Source organism: Lucilia cuprina, chromosome 5, assembly GCF_022045245.1.
Source record: "Lucilia cuprina isolate Lc7/37 chromosome 5, ASM2204524v1, whole genome shotgun sequence".
NCBI classification, from domain to species: domain Eukaryota; kingdom Metazoa; phylum Arthropoda; class Insecta; order Diptera; family Calliphoridae; genus Lucilia; species Lucilia cuprina.
Window position 1 is genome coordinate 51,455,866 of NC_060953.1, and position 13,519 is coordinate 51,469,384.

At 30.0% G+C, this 13,519-nt stretch overlaps 1 long non-coding RNA gene across 1 annotated transcript; it reads left to right on the forward strand.

Annotated features, from left to right (window-relative positions):
- Positions 1 to 427: 427 nt before the first annotated feature.
- On the forward strand, positions 428 to 1,269 carry LOC124420094. The gene is made up of 2 exons (XR_006941024.1): positions 428 to 731; positions 1,108 to 1,269. It is a non-coding gene; the product is annotated as an uncharacterized LOC124420094 (long non-coding RNA).
- Positions 1,270 to 13,519: the final 12,250 nt, after the last annotated feature.

Below are 13,519 nucleotides of genomic sequence, written 5' to 3' on the forward strand. Positions count from 1 at the left end.
TTCCTCCTTAATTTCAATATCCTTAACAAGGTTATGTTACCCCATGTCTATATTATACTAAGGACAAACTGTTATCATGTAAAATTAGCAGGTACAGACCGCATTTATTAGTGTTATAGCGTCGATATGACATTGTTATCTTGATAACAAACGTCATTGTTTTGTAAATTTGTACAAAATTTTTCATTATTTCAGAAAAAAATTTCTCTGTGTAGACATTAAGAAATCTTTAAAAGAGAATTAAGCAAAAGTTTATCAACAAAAGTGTCCCTTTGTGAACTGCCAGTGAAAAATTTCAAGTTATATACAATTAATGTTTTCGTGTCTTAAAAATCGCTAGAATTCTCTGCAACTTTTTTTTAATAAAAACCATTACTATTAACAGCACTGTTAGCCGGTAGCAAGAAAATTTCACAAATATACACACTCTCTGAACTCTTAATTTTTTTTATATGAACTTTGAAAGCACTAGAACTGTCAAATGTCATATAAGTGAGCAAAGCAATTGTAAATATGACAACACCTTGTTAAATGTAATGGGAGTGGAACAAAATTGTGGCATTTATAAAAAATTCCTGACGCGCGACAGTTGGGTGGTGTTGTGTGTGTGCGTGCGTGTTGTTTTTGCAATTTGAATTAAATAAATTAATAAAATAAAAATTCAAAATATATACAAAAAATTTAAGTAAATTATTTGTTACTAACAAATAAAAACAAAGCATTAGTTTAAGGTATATAAAACAAAAAAATTTAAAAAGAAAAAGTGATATCGTGTAAAAGAAAAAGAAAAAATACATAAAAAGCATCCTTTTATTCTTCGTGCATAGTTGAGTTTTTTTTTTATCGTATGTACTGGAAGTTACCTCTACCTAACAACTAACAAAGCCAGCCTCACCCTCTTTCAGTTTATCTTGGGTTTTGCTTGGTTTTTTCTTAATATCTTTTAGTCGTTCCTTGTTGGATTTATTGTGCCGTATTCTTAGTTTTTATTGTTTTGTTTCGTTTTTTGTATGTGTACATGTCCTGTATGTCACAAATCTTATGCTGACATCTTGGATGTTGATGCGGGTGCGATTTTACCAACGACTTGTCTCTTATTTTATATAGTGTCAAGTATTTTTTAAACAAGAAATATAAAAAATTAAAAAAAAAAAACAAAAAAAGACAATTTTATATTGAAGTGCTTTTTTAAATGCTGTACGTTTTTATTTGTATTGAAGACATTTAAAAAAAGTTGGCAGAGCTACAAATTTTAAATCTTTTTAAATCTAAAAAAAAGTAAAAAAGTGCTCAATATCCAATAATATAATGACCAAAAGTATCAATAAAACAACGACAAATTAAGAAAATTATAAAAAACAAAAGTTTGTAGTGAGTGAAACTACCTATAACAACAAAATCAACAATTTTAAGTTACATGTGCCATAATCATCATTGGGATGCCAAAGCCTTTTTTATTTTGATGTCCAACTTTATCATGTGATTCTTCGTCGTTTCTTTTCTTCTCGAAATCAACAATAATTTTTGCTTTATAAATTATAATTTATCATTTGCCAAATGTTACTAGTTGATGTCTAAATTTCAAGGTAAGTTTTTGTTCCAACAATAGATACTTTCTTTTTCCCCTTTACCTGTAATAATGTATACATTAACTCTCCCCGAGAAATGCTGATATACTATGTACTTGTACACACCTTTTATTAAATTTCCTTTTTTCTAATTAATTTATTCTATTTTTTTTCATCCTTGTTTTCACTCTCTTTTTTTTTGTCCTTATGAACTGAAAACATTCATGCCAACACAGACTGTTTTACACAGTCTGTGTTCATTCTCAGCTATCAATTGTGTATGTGTTTTTGTTGTTGTTAATTTTTTTCACTTTTTCTTATCAGTTGTGTATATTTTATTTTGTTGCTCATGTTGGTTGTAGTTGTTTCTGTATATTCTCAAAATTCTATTAACATCTATGTAACCATCCAATCCAGTGTTTGTTGTTGCGCTATCATTCATTCATGTTATTTATTTGTTGTTATTTTTTGTTTAATTATACATACCTACTTTTGTTTTTGTTTCTTTACATACTATTTTCAGCAAGAGTTGTCTTTGTTTTTTTTTTTTCAATAAAGTTTTGTTTTTGTTTTCTCTTATTGGTTTGTGTCTGTTAATGAAAGTGATGTATTTGACTGACTCATAGTTTTTGTTTTTTAATTATTTTTGGAGTTGTTTTTTTTAGACAATTGTTATTAAATCAGGGGGAAAAATTAAAATTTTATATTTTGCAAATTAGTACATATTTACTTTCTTTGTTATTTATTTCCAAAATAGACCGGTTTGCAAACCCGGCATCATTATTTGTTTTCTTTTTATACCCTACACCACTATATTGGGGAGGGTATTATACGTTTGTGCTGATGTTTGTAACATACAAAAATATTGGTCCAATACCCACCTTAAAGTATACCGATCGATTCAGAATCATTTTTGAGTTATATCGGTTATACCAGTATTTTTAAATATTTTTAAAAAATCATATAGGTCATTATCCAATCCAATATATGAAGGTACATTTTAATAAAATTTTTAAACGTTTTTTCGGAAACTATGTGTTAAAGCTTAAACCAATTATTAAATTCCTTTTTTATAATATTTCGCAGATTCTTTATATATTCTTTTATCAGTTTTTCATTTGTCATCACTCAAATTATATACACATGTCTGCTTTTGTTAGAATTTCAATAAAAAAATATTCAGTTGTTAATTCATTTAGCACATCTTATTATTGTTAAATTTTGCTACATATTCTTTTGGTATTTTGTTAGAATTATTATTATTATTATTATTTTTTGAAATCTTAAATACAATAAAACAAGTAAAAAACAAGTAGGAAAGTATAGTCGGGCATGGCCGACCATATAATACCCTACACCATGAGTATATTTTTAAAATTTTTATTTTTTATAAAGAAACTTTTACGTTGAATATTATCATAATTCCAAAATATTTAATCAATTTATTGATAAAAAAAACTACAATTTCTAAATGAGGCTTTATATAGGACAAATATGGGCCGATCCTCGGTTAATTTGGGAAAAGGATATATTTTTAAATAAAAGTTAGTTTTGTTGAGTTTCATTGCGATACAAATGGTTACAAGTCAATTTTAGACGTTTAAGACATTTTTTAAAGGAGGGTTTGTATGGGGGCTAGGGTCAAATAAGGGCCGATCCTTACGAAAATCTGCAGTGTCATTCAAACTTATATAAAACTTATTTGTGCCAATTTTTAGAGAGATAGTAGAATATTTGACGTAATTATGGCATAAAAAGTTCAAATCAGGAGGTACGGTTGTATGGGGGCTAGGTGAAATAATGGACCGATTTCAACTATTTTCAATAGGCTTCGTCCCTGTGCCAAAAAACATGCTTGGTCTAAATTTCATCAAATTATCTTGAAAATTGCGGCCTGTACCTTGCGCACAAGGTTTACATGGACAGCCAGCCGGACAGACGGACGGATGGACGGACATGTCTTAATAAACTCAAAAAATGATTCTGAATCTATCGTTATACTTAAAGGTGGCTATTTGACCAATATTTTTTGTATGTTACAAACATCAGCACAAATATATAATACCCTCCCCACTATAGTGGTGTAGGGTACAAAGAATAGTCTAGCAAAAATATAATAAAAAAAGTTGAAAGAAAAATATTCAAACAAGTTCGACTATATAAAATACTAAACGGTATTAAAATTTTTAAAATGCAATTTGAAGATTGATTATTTTAAGTTGGATGTTGGTCAAACATGCAAAGATCATTATAACTCCATTATTATATTTTCATTTTTATTATTTACAAAAAAAAAAAAACATTTACAATAAAAACAAATTTTATAATTCTCTTTTTTTACAAATTAATCAGAAAAAAATATTTACAAATAAGTGTAGGGTATTATATGGTCGGCCATGCCCGACTATACTTTCCTACTTGTTTTTCTTTGCATTTTCACTTTTTTACTCTCTTTAATTATTTTATTTTCATCAATTTCTTTTAGTCGTTTTTCATTTTTTTCACTGTTACACGACTTTTGCACACCACTGTAAGTTTTAATTATTAACAACATTATAGCCCAGCTCAATAGTTTTATTTCTTTGTTTTGTTTCAAAAACTCACACTTTTATCCGCCACTGTATTTTCCAAAATTAGTTTTATTTTACACACACGCTTAGAATATTCACTTAACACCATAGAATAAATTCTTTTGTTTTGTCACAACACTTTTATTTTTCACTGTATTCTTTTATTTTTTATTTTACACCGGATTAATCGTCACTTTAGTTTCAGTTTAATTTTTATTCACTTTTATTTTTTTTAATCACCCACACTTTTTATCGTCACTGGAAAAATAATTAGTTATTTTTTTATTCACCGTCGACAGTTCATTCGCACAACAGTTTTATTTTATTTTCACTATTAATTTTATATTTTATTTCACTTTTGCCCCACAGTATCTATCTATCTATCTATCTATCTATCTATCCATCTATCTATCTATCTATTTATCTATCTATCTATTTTTCATTGATTTATATATAAAACATATTTATGTAGAATTTTATTCTTATGTTTAAAATTATTACCACTCTAGTAATTTTCTGAAAAAATCCCCTTTTTGTATGCAGACTAAAATGTTCTTTAGACCACAAATTTCTTAAATTAGTCATCGTATATGAAAAACAAATGATATGAAATAAAAACTTTTCAATGAATTTTAAACCTTACATTGCTAAACAAAATTTTTAGTTCCGTATAATACCTCTCTAAAAACCAATTTTTTTTTTGCAATAACATGAGCGAAACTAAATAATTTACAATAACGGCAAATTATCATGACATTATACATTGTAATTAGAATAAATTAATTTCTGGAATTACTGCCTACGGGAAATGTAATGGAAATTAAAATCAAATTAACAAATTCCAAATTAGCCAAACTTTAATCTATTCACATGACGTCGAGTGTTGTGGCATATAATGAAAAAAAAGGGAAATATGAAAATAAAATTTTACAAGTTTTTCATACAATTTTTTTATTTTGTTCTTATCGATACTAAAACAAAGCAACTCCCTTTTTATAACATTTATTTGTATATATATACATATGTAAATATGTATATAACACTTCCCTGTTTAGAGAAAAAGTGTGTTGAACTTAAAACCAATAAAACAGTTTGAGTTCTTTTCTCCCCCAACATTTGGTTTTTTATTATTATTCTTTTAAAAATTGGGGTTGTGTTTATTTTATAACAAAAATATAACATTAAAACTTGATATTTTTCACTTTTTTGCCGTTAAATTATTGTTTTCAGCTGGATACAAAAATTAGGCCCCAACAATTTCTAGTGCATTTTATATCAAAAAGAAAAAAAGCACAATAGATTCATCGTCTGTTCTTTATTTAAATGTACTTTTTTTGTTGTCTTGCCCCTTGTTCACTTAAAGAAAAATTGTTTCACAAGTAGTTGAAGTGGGAAAAAAACTACATATTGCATTTATATCCATATGTACATATGTATGTATATGTGTGTATGACTTAAAAATTTGCCTGACAATTGCTTTTGATGGAACAAAGAAAGATGTGCAACAAAATTTATGGAAATCCTTCCGTTTTATTTCAATGAGCAAATATTCAAATTTAAACAAACATGTAGCAAACATGTGCAAAACATATGCAACTAATAATCCAAGTTAAAGACGGGGTTTTTGGTATTTGTGTTTAAATAAAAAAAGTAACAACTAAAATATATTAATAACAAAAACTGTGCTGGCATGCGGCAAGCCAAGACAAATAACAAAAAAAATATATATTATGAGCTATTTATATTAAGCTCGACCAAATGGCACCATTTGTTGGAATTTTTCCTTTTAAATATTTAGTTTTAATGTTACTTTTACACTAACATAGTCTGTCTAGTCCTTAAGCTAGTCGATCAATTTACCCAGCAGTTCGACAAAGAGTCAATGCATACAAAAAAGACAGTAATTTCCACTAATAGTTAACCACCTGGATGATCGTAATTCGTATGTTTTGGGTCGTTCGTCACGAATGTACCCTTTGTAATCGAGAATGAAGACAGTCGTCACTTTAGTGTCCCCTTTGTAAGCGGGAGCGGAGACAGTCGTCTTTTTACTGTCCTCAAGTAACCTAGAGATTATACTCTTAAAAGTTGTTATACCCTACACCACTTTAGTGGGGAGGGTATATTGGGTTTGTGCTGATGTTTGTAACATACAAAAATATTCGTCCTATACCCACCTTAAAGTATACCAATCGTCTTAGAATCATTTTATGAGTCGATTAAGCTATGTCCGTCCGTCCGTCCGTCTGGCTGGCTGTCCATGTAAACCTTATGCGCAAGGTACAGGTCGCAATTTTCAAGATAATTGGATAAAATTTGGCACACACGCTTTTTTTGGCCCAAAGACGAAGCCTATTGAAAATGGTTAAATTCGACTAGCCCCCATACAACCGTACCCCCCAAATAGGGTCTTTTGGCTTATAATTAATTTAAATGATCTATTATGTTAACAAAAGTCAACAAAACTTACTTTTATAGAACTTTAAATGACACTACCAATTTTTGTAATGATCGGACTTCATTTGACCCTATCCCCCATAGAAACTCCCCTTCAGATAATGACTTAAAGGTCAAAATTCACTTACAAACACTAATAACACTTTTAAATTTTAAACATAATTAATATTGAAGAAAACTTAACTTCCCCTACCAACATTTTAAGGGATAGGGCTATATTTTGCCCTACTCCCCTTTGAGCCCTCCTAAAAAAATCTCTTTTTTTGCCAAAAAAAAAGTAAAAATATTACGAAATAAAGTTAAAAAACAAACCAAATGCTTTATTTTTTAAATAATCCCCATTTTTAACATACATACTGACTGGTGTAGGGTATCATATGGTCGGCTACGCCCGACTATACATTCATACTTGTTTTTTTATACTTCCGAAAGGCAGTCGTCACTTTAGTGTCCCCTTTGTAAGCGAGAGCGGAGGCAATCTTCTCTTTACTGTCTCTCTGTAGGGTGTAGAGTGACGATTGACTTCCTCGTAGGACAAGCCCATGTTAAAATGGTCGGTCACCTAGGTAGTCAGGTGGCTAGGGGCCACCACAAGTGGTAGGTTAAGTGGTCAGTTCGGGACTGTCCCGTCGTACTGCTGGGTATCCATAGGCGAATCAATACATATGTAAGTCTATACTTTTCAGCAAAACTAATCCGCAGTGTAATTGTTGAACAAGTCCAGTCTATAGATTTTTTAATGAGTTACTCGATAAACTAGTCACTAAGCTCGTTCATAGGCCAGACACTAGGCTACTCCTAAGATTAGTCACTAGACTACTCCCTAGTTAAATCAGCAGACCATTTTATAGACTATTGCAATGACTTGAAGCTAATTCAGACCATACTATAGTTACTGCATTTATAGACAAGTTTTTATTTTATAGACAAGTCAATAGACTAATCAATAAACTACTTGATAGACATATAATGGATATAGTTCATAGACAAGACTAACCAAAAGATTAATCCAGATACTAGTGTCTAGACTATTTTATAGAACAGTCAACAGTCTATATACTAATTGCACGGGTTTATATAATAGTTACTAGATTAGTCCATAGACTTGTACATAGAGTAGACTTTAACCTACAAATTAAACAGATAGAGAAATCAGACTTTTATATATGCTTGTTCATAGATTAGTCCATAGGCTAGTCTATAGATCGGATGGTTCAGAGATTAGACTCTCTATAGGCTAGTCCATAGACTATAGGATAGTATATAGGCTATACTATAGTCTATCGAGTAGTCTGTATGATTAGTCTATAGGCTAGTCTATAGATCGGCTAGTTCAGAAACTAGTCTATAGGCCATAGACTAGTCTATAGGATAGTCCATAAACTAGTCTATAGGATAGTCCATAGACTAGTCTATAGGATAGTCCATAGACTAGTCTATAGGATAGCCCACAGACTAGTCTATAGGATAGCCCATAGACTAGTCTATAGGATAAGCCCATAGACTATTTAAAATACATGTCCATAGACTAGTCCATAGACTATATAGTCCGTAGACTTTTAAAAAGACATGCCCATAGGCTATAGGATAGTCTATAGAGTAGTCTGTAAGGTTAGCCCATAGGCTAATCTATAGATCGGCGAGTTTAGAAAGTAGTCCATAGGATAGTCCATAAACAAGCCTATAGGCTAGTCCATAGACTAGTTTATAGGCTTGTCCATAGACTAGTCTATTGGTTATACCCTAGACTAGTCTATAGGCTAGACCGTAGACTAGTCAATAGTCTAGTTAATAGGCTAGCATATAGGTTAGACCTTAGACTAGTATATAGGCTAGACAATACACTAGTCTATAGACTTAACTATAGTTTAGTTCATAGAATAGTCTATAGACTAGTCCACACACTAGTGTCTAGGTTAGACCTTAGACTAGTAGAGGCTAATCTAGTCTATACTAGCCCATAAACTAAACCATCCATGGGGGGAAAAGGGAAATTATAAATTAGTTATTCAAAACGCCGAAATGTTATTATTGTTAATAAAACGATAAGTACGTATCTAAGAGTATATTTTTCATTTACAAAAATATTCTTAACTAAATGAGAATTATACAATTAATAGGTAAACGTAAGCATTTTCCTGCTGTTTTTTTTTACAAATAATTTCATTGTTAGTTTAATCTATACAATGTATAAATATTTCTTATCTAAAACAAAAAGTACCCATATGTTTTTATGAAATTGTGACAATCTATATGATTCTCATAAATGAAAAATTTAGTATTTATACGCCCATAAAAAATGTTACTATAAAACTCCTGTGAATTTCAAAAGAAAATTTAAATTTAATTAAAATAATTTTTAGAATTTTAAACATAAATTATTTAAGTAAATTTTCGTCAATTTATAAGTCGATAGTGTTATTGTTCATGAAAATCTTTTCCAAATCAAACTTACTTCCTATTAAACTAATTTCTCTTAAGTATAAGTTTTTCATTAGCAATTTTTTCATCAACTAGTCCCACTGTATGACATTTATATATATAAAAAAAGAATACTTCTGTATTTTTGCTTATTATATTTCTTTTAAAACTAGTTTAATACTTCAGCGGGCTTCAAACATTTAAAGACCAAATATTTGACATTAAAATAATAGAAAACTAAAAACTTCGGCTAAATAGCTATTTTTTTAAGCCAATATTTTATGATAAAATTTTCACTAATAATGAAAAAAAAAACGGTAAAAACAAATTAAACGCAATTTTTGGTTAAAAAAAAACAACGTAGAAACATTTAGTAAATTAGCAAATACCATAACTACTAAAGACTTACTTCTATTACAATTACAATAAACACAAAAAAAAACATATAAATTTCAAGCCAAAATACAAAACAACTACTGTGTTAAAGTGATGGTCTGGTCGCGTCATTCCAAAGTTCATTGGTCTTTATAACATTTTTTTTTGGTTATTTTTTATATATATTTCTTTTTTTCGTTTTCTTTAAGTGAATTATATATTATATATATATATTAGTTTGTCATTCCGTTTGTAATTTCTATAATATAATTTTCCGACCCTATAAAGTATATATATATTCTGGATCCTTAGAGATAGCGGAGTCGATTAAGCCATGTCCGTCTGTCTGTCTGTCTGTCCGTCTGTCTGTTTAAATCAGTTTTAAGAGGTCCCCAGATATCGGCGAGATCCGAATCTTAAATAATTCAGTTAGACATGCTTTCGAGAAGATCGTTATTTAAAATCAGCAAAATCGGTCTATAAATAACGGAGATATGAGCAAAAATCCGCGACAACCTCTGAAAATTTCATCAAAAAAGCCAAATTTTTTTAATGCTTTGTTAAAAAAGCAACAACAACACTGTGAATTGGATAAAGATGTACATATGCGTGTGTGTAGATGTATTTGGTTTTATATTAGTATTACACTACAACGGTTAATATTTCTTTCTGCTACAGTTTATATTTGTTTGTGTGTATGTTATGTGTGACATGTGTGCAGAGATACAAAATAAATAAAAACTGTTATTTAAAACGTACTTGGTGAAGGGTATATAAGATTCGGCACAGCCGAATATAGCATTCTTACTTGTTTTTTAACATTTGTTATTTGTTTAATTTAAGTAGCAAATGTTGAAAACAAACAACAAATAATCAAAACATTTGAGTACGTGTGCCTGCCTGCTTGCTGGTTATTACGTTTATACTAAAATTCCCCTCTAATATTGCTTAATATTTGCAATACTTAAAAAAAAAAACTTATTTCAAGAGATATTTCGATAAGATTGCGTTTTCTTTATATGGATTTTGTTTGGAATTTGTTTATTTGGTGTTACTATGCTAGAGATAACAACATATATTTAGATTAGATTTTTTTTGTATTATCACTTATTAATGAAACAAACTTATAATTTTAATCCATAATGTTTTTATTAACTCTTTGGCATTAAACAAATGTGAAATACTCGAGATAAAATGAGTTGTTTCAGTTCGTTTTTACTTTGTAATCGAAATTATAGTTTTTTAAAGATAAATTATTATCACCATTGATTGATTGAACGAGCTGTTTTTCGAGGCCAAAACATATCGATTCCAATAAGTATCATATCAAAAACTATTAAAAAAAAAAGATTAGTGATATATTCGAAAAACATCCCTCAATGGATTCTTGGAATAATTATAAAGTTATATATTTAGAACTATTTAATAGATTCTATTAGATTGTAATTTAACTTCAAAATTTTTAAGCGATTTCTTTAGAACAAGTGGCACCCAGTCCTTGCTTGGACATATGGACTATTCACGTAGTTATCTATAAATCCATCTAAATTTTACAACAATCGGTTCAATGGTTTGACTTTTTATATTTAGCTAAAAGTTGACTTTTCGACTTTTTGTATTTTATAAAAAGTCGATTTTTCTACTTTTTTTCATTTTATTAAAAGTCGACTTTTCGACTTTAAGTATTTTATAAATAGTCCCCTCTAATATTTTCACTTTTTGACCTTTTTCGACTTTTTTTGACTTTTTGACTTTTTTCAACTTTTTTCAACTTTTTCAGACTATTTTTTGACTTTTTCGAGATTTTCCGACTATTTTAGAGTTTTTGACTTTTTTTAAAATTTTCGACTATTTTTTACTTTTTTCTACCTTTTTCGACTTTTTCCTACTTTTTGACTTTTTTTTCAAAGGTGACTTTTCAACTTTTTTCACAGACGAATCGACTTCGATTTTTCGACTTTTTTCGACAAAAAGTCGATTGTTCGATTATTCGAAAGTCGAGTTATAGAACACATTGCAAGGTTATACATAATCATCGGACGTGCTTGATGGCATATCAGACACAGAACATTTCGGAAACTTTGAAACGATGATTCCAGATAGTAGAACATTAGAGCAAATAACAGTAGTAATCCGTTATTACACGAACGGCCCTAAATCGGGGGACAAAGTGGACCTAGGGTTATATATTGGCTATAGGACACGTCACCAATGTATACTAGACAAATTGGAAGGTTATACACAATCATCGGACGTGCCTGATCGCATATCAGACACAGAATATGTCGGAAATTTTGAAACACTGATTCCAGATAGTGGAACATTAGAGCAAATACCAGTATTAATTCGTTATTAAACGTATGGCTCTAAATCGGGGGACAAAGTGGGCCTGGAGTTATATATTGAAGACCTGGAATATACCACCGTTTTCCTAATCTGTACACAAGCTTCCATGCAGAAGTCCAAGCAATAACGGAATGTTCATATTGGATTAGAATAAATATGGCGCTCATTGCTTTTATATTTACCGACAACCCGAAATCAATTAAGGCGATATCAGGTGTCAGAGTTAAATCAAAGACCATATTGGAATCTAAAAAAACTTAAACAGAATACTCTCCCAGAGGTAAGGTTTTAATCATATGGGTACCACAGGCTCGGTAGTAGTTAGCAAGGAATGGGCGAATGTAATAGCTTTAAAGGGAAGGGAGCTCAAGGGAGTTAGCTTGGCAAACTCAAAACCATTCGAAGCTACAAAAGCTGAATTAAAAATATAGGTGAGAGAAACCCATAAGGCCTCTTGGAGTAATGAAACGGTGGGTAGAACCACAAAGGGATCGCCAAAGTCAAAACTGACAAACCCGGCTTTGAGGTGACCCTGATGAGAGCAAGACAAGAAATCTTCTCAAAATGAGAAGGCTGAAGTTAATGTACAGTTTCCAAGTATCCAGGAAACTGAGTTTCTAAACATTGAAAAATAATACGTTTCATATAAAGGAGCGCATTTGATGTAGTACATTAATTATACGGACTTCACAATAGACCTACAAAAGTATATATGTCTGTCCTTCCGTCCGTTCGTCCGTCTGTCTGTCTGTTGAAAGCACGATAGAGTCCGAATGAAAAGAGCGAGAGAGTTTTAATTTCACATAAATATTTCTTATAGGTAAGGTTTGTTTGGTATTGGAAATGGGCAATATCGGTCCACGTTTTCGCATAGCTTCCATACAAGAGGCCCCTCGAAAAGCAGCGTTAACAGTCATAACATGTTTAAAAATACGGCATAAGTAAGTTTCTTATGATCCAAAACCACTATGCAAAATTTTATTAGGATCGGTTCACAATTGACCCTACCGCCTATATAAGGTCCCTTTCAGAAAATGACTGCAACACTCATTAAAAATACTAGTGTTGCGATGAAATTCGATACAAACAAAATTTAATACGAACCAAATTCTGTCTACCAAATTTTATGGAGATCGACCCATAATTGACCATACCCCCCTATATAAGGTTACCTTCAGAAAATTACGAGTATATAGATTAAATTTGACATTCGAGTTTCATTCGAGTCAAACGAGGTTTGATGGTGGGTATATAAGATTCGGCATAGCCGAATATAACACTCTTAGTTGTTTTGTTTTAAATTAAATTTTTCATTAATTTTCATATTACATTTAAAATTGTCTTCTTCTTTTTTAAAAAACATGCATTGTTTTGATAACAGTGACGGCAACAGTGTATGGCAACACTGCGATCTTTAATCTTGTACACAAAATCATCAAAAGGGAGATTAACTTCAATCAATCAAATGATCACACAATTATTTTCTTTAGAAAGTTTTCGAGTTAATCCGATATTCAACATTCAGCTCAACTTAAACAAATATTAAGAATTTTTCTTAAAGTTTTTGTCAATTTCAAAAGTAAAGTTAACACTTTTGCCATCTAAAAATGTATGATTATTATTTTTTAATGAAAATCCATTAAAAAATATTTTAAAATATAATTAACTACCAGTGAAAGTTTTGTATATATAAATATAAATAAATTAAAGATTATCATCATCTATAAGCAATAAGAAAAGCAAACTTTAATCTTAAAAGGTATTTTAGCAGTAAATGTTTAA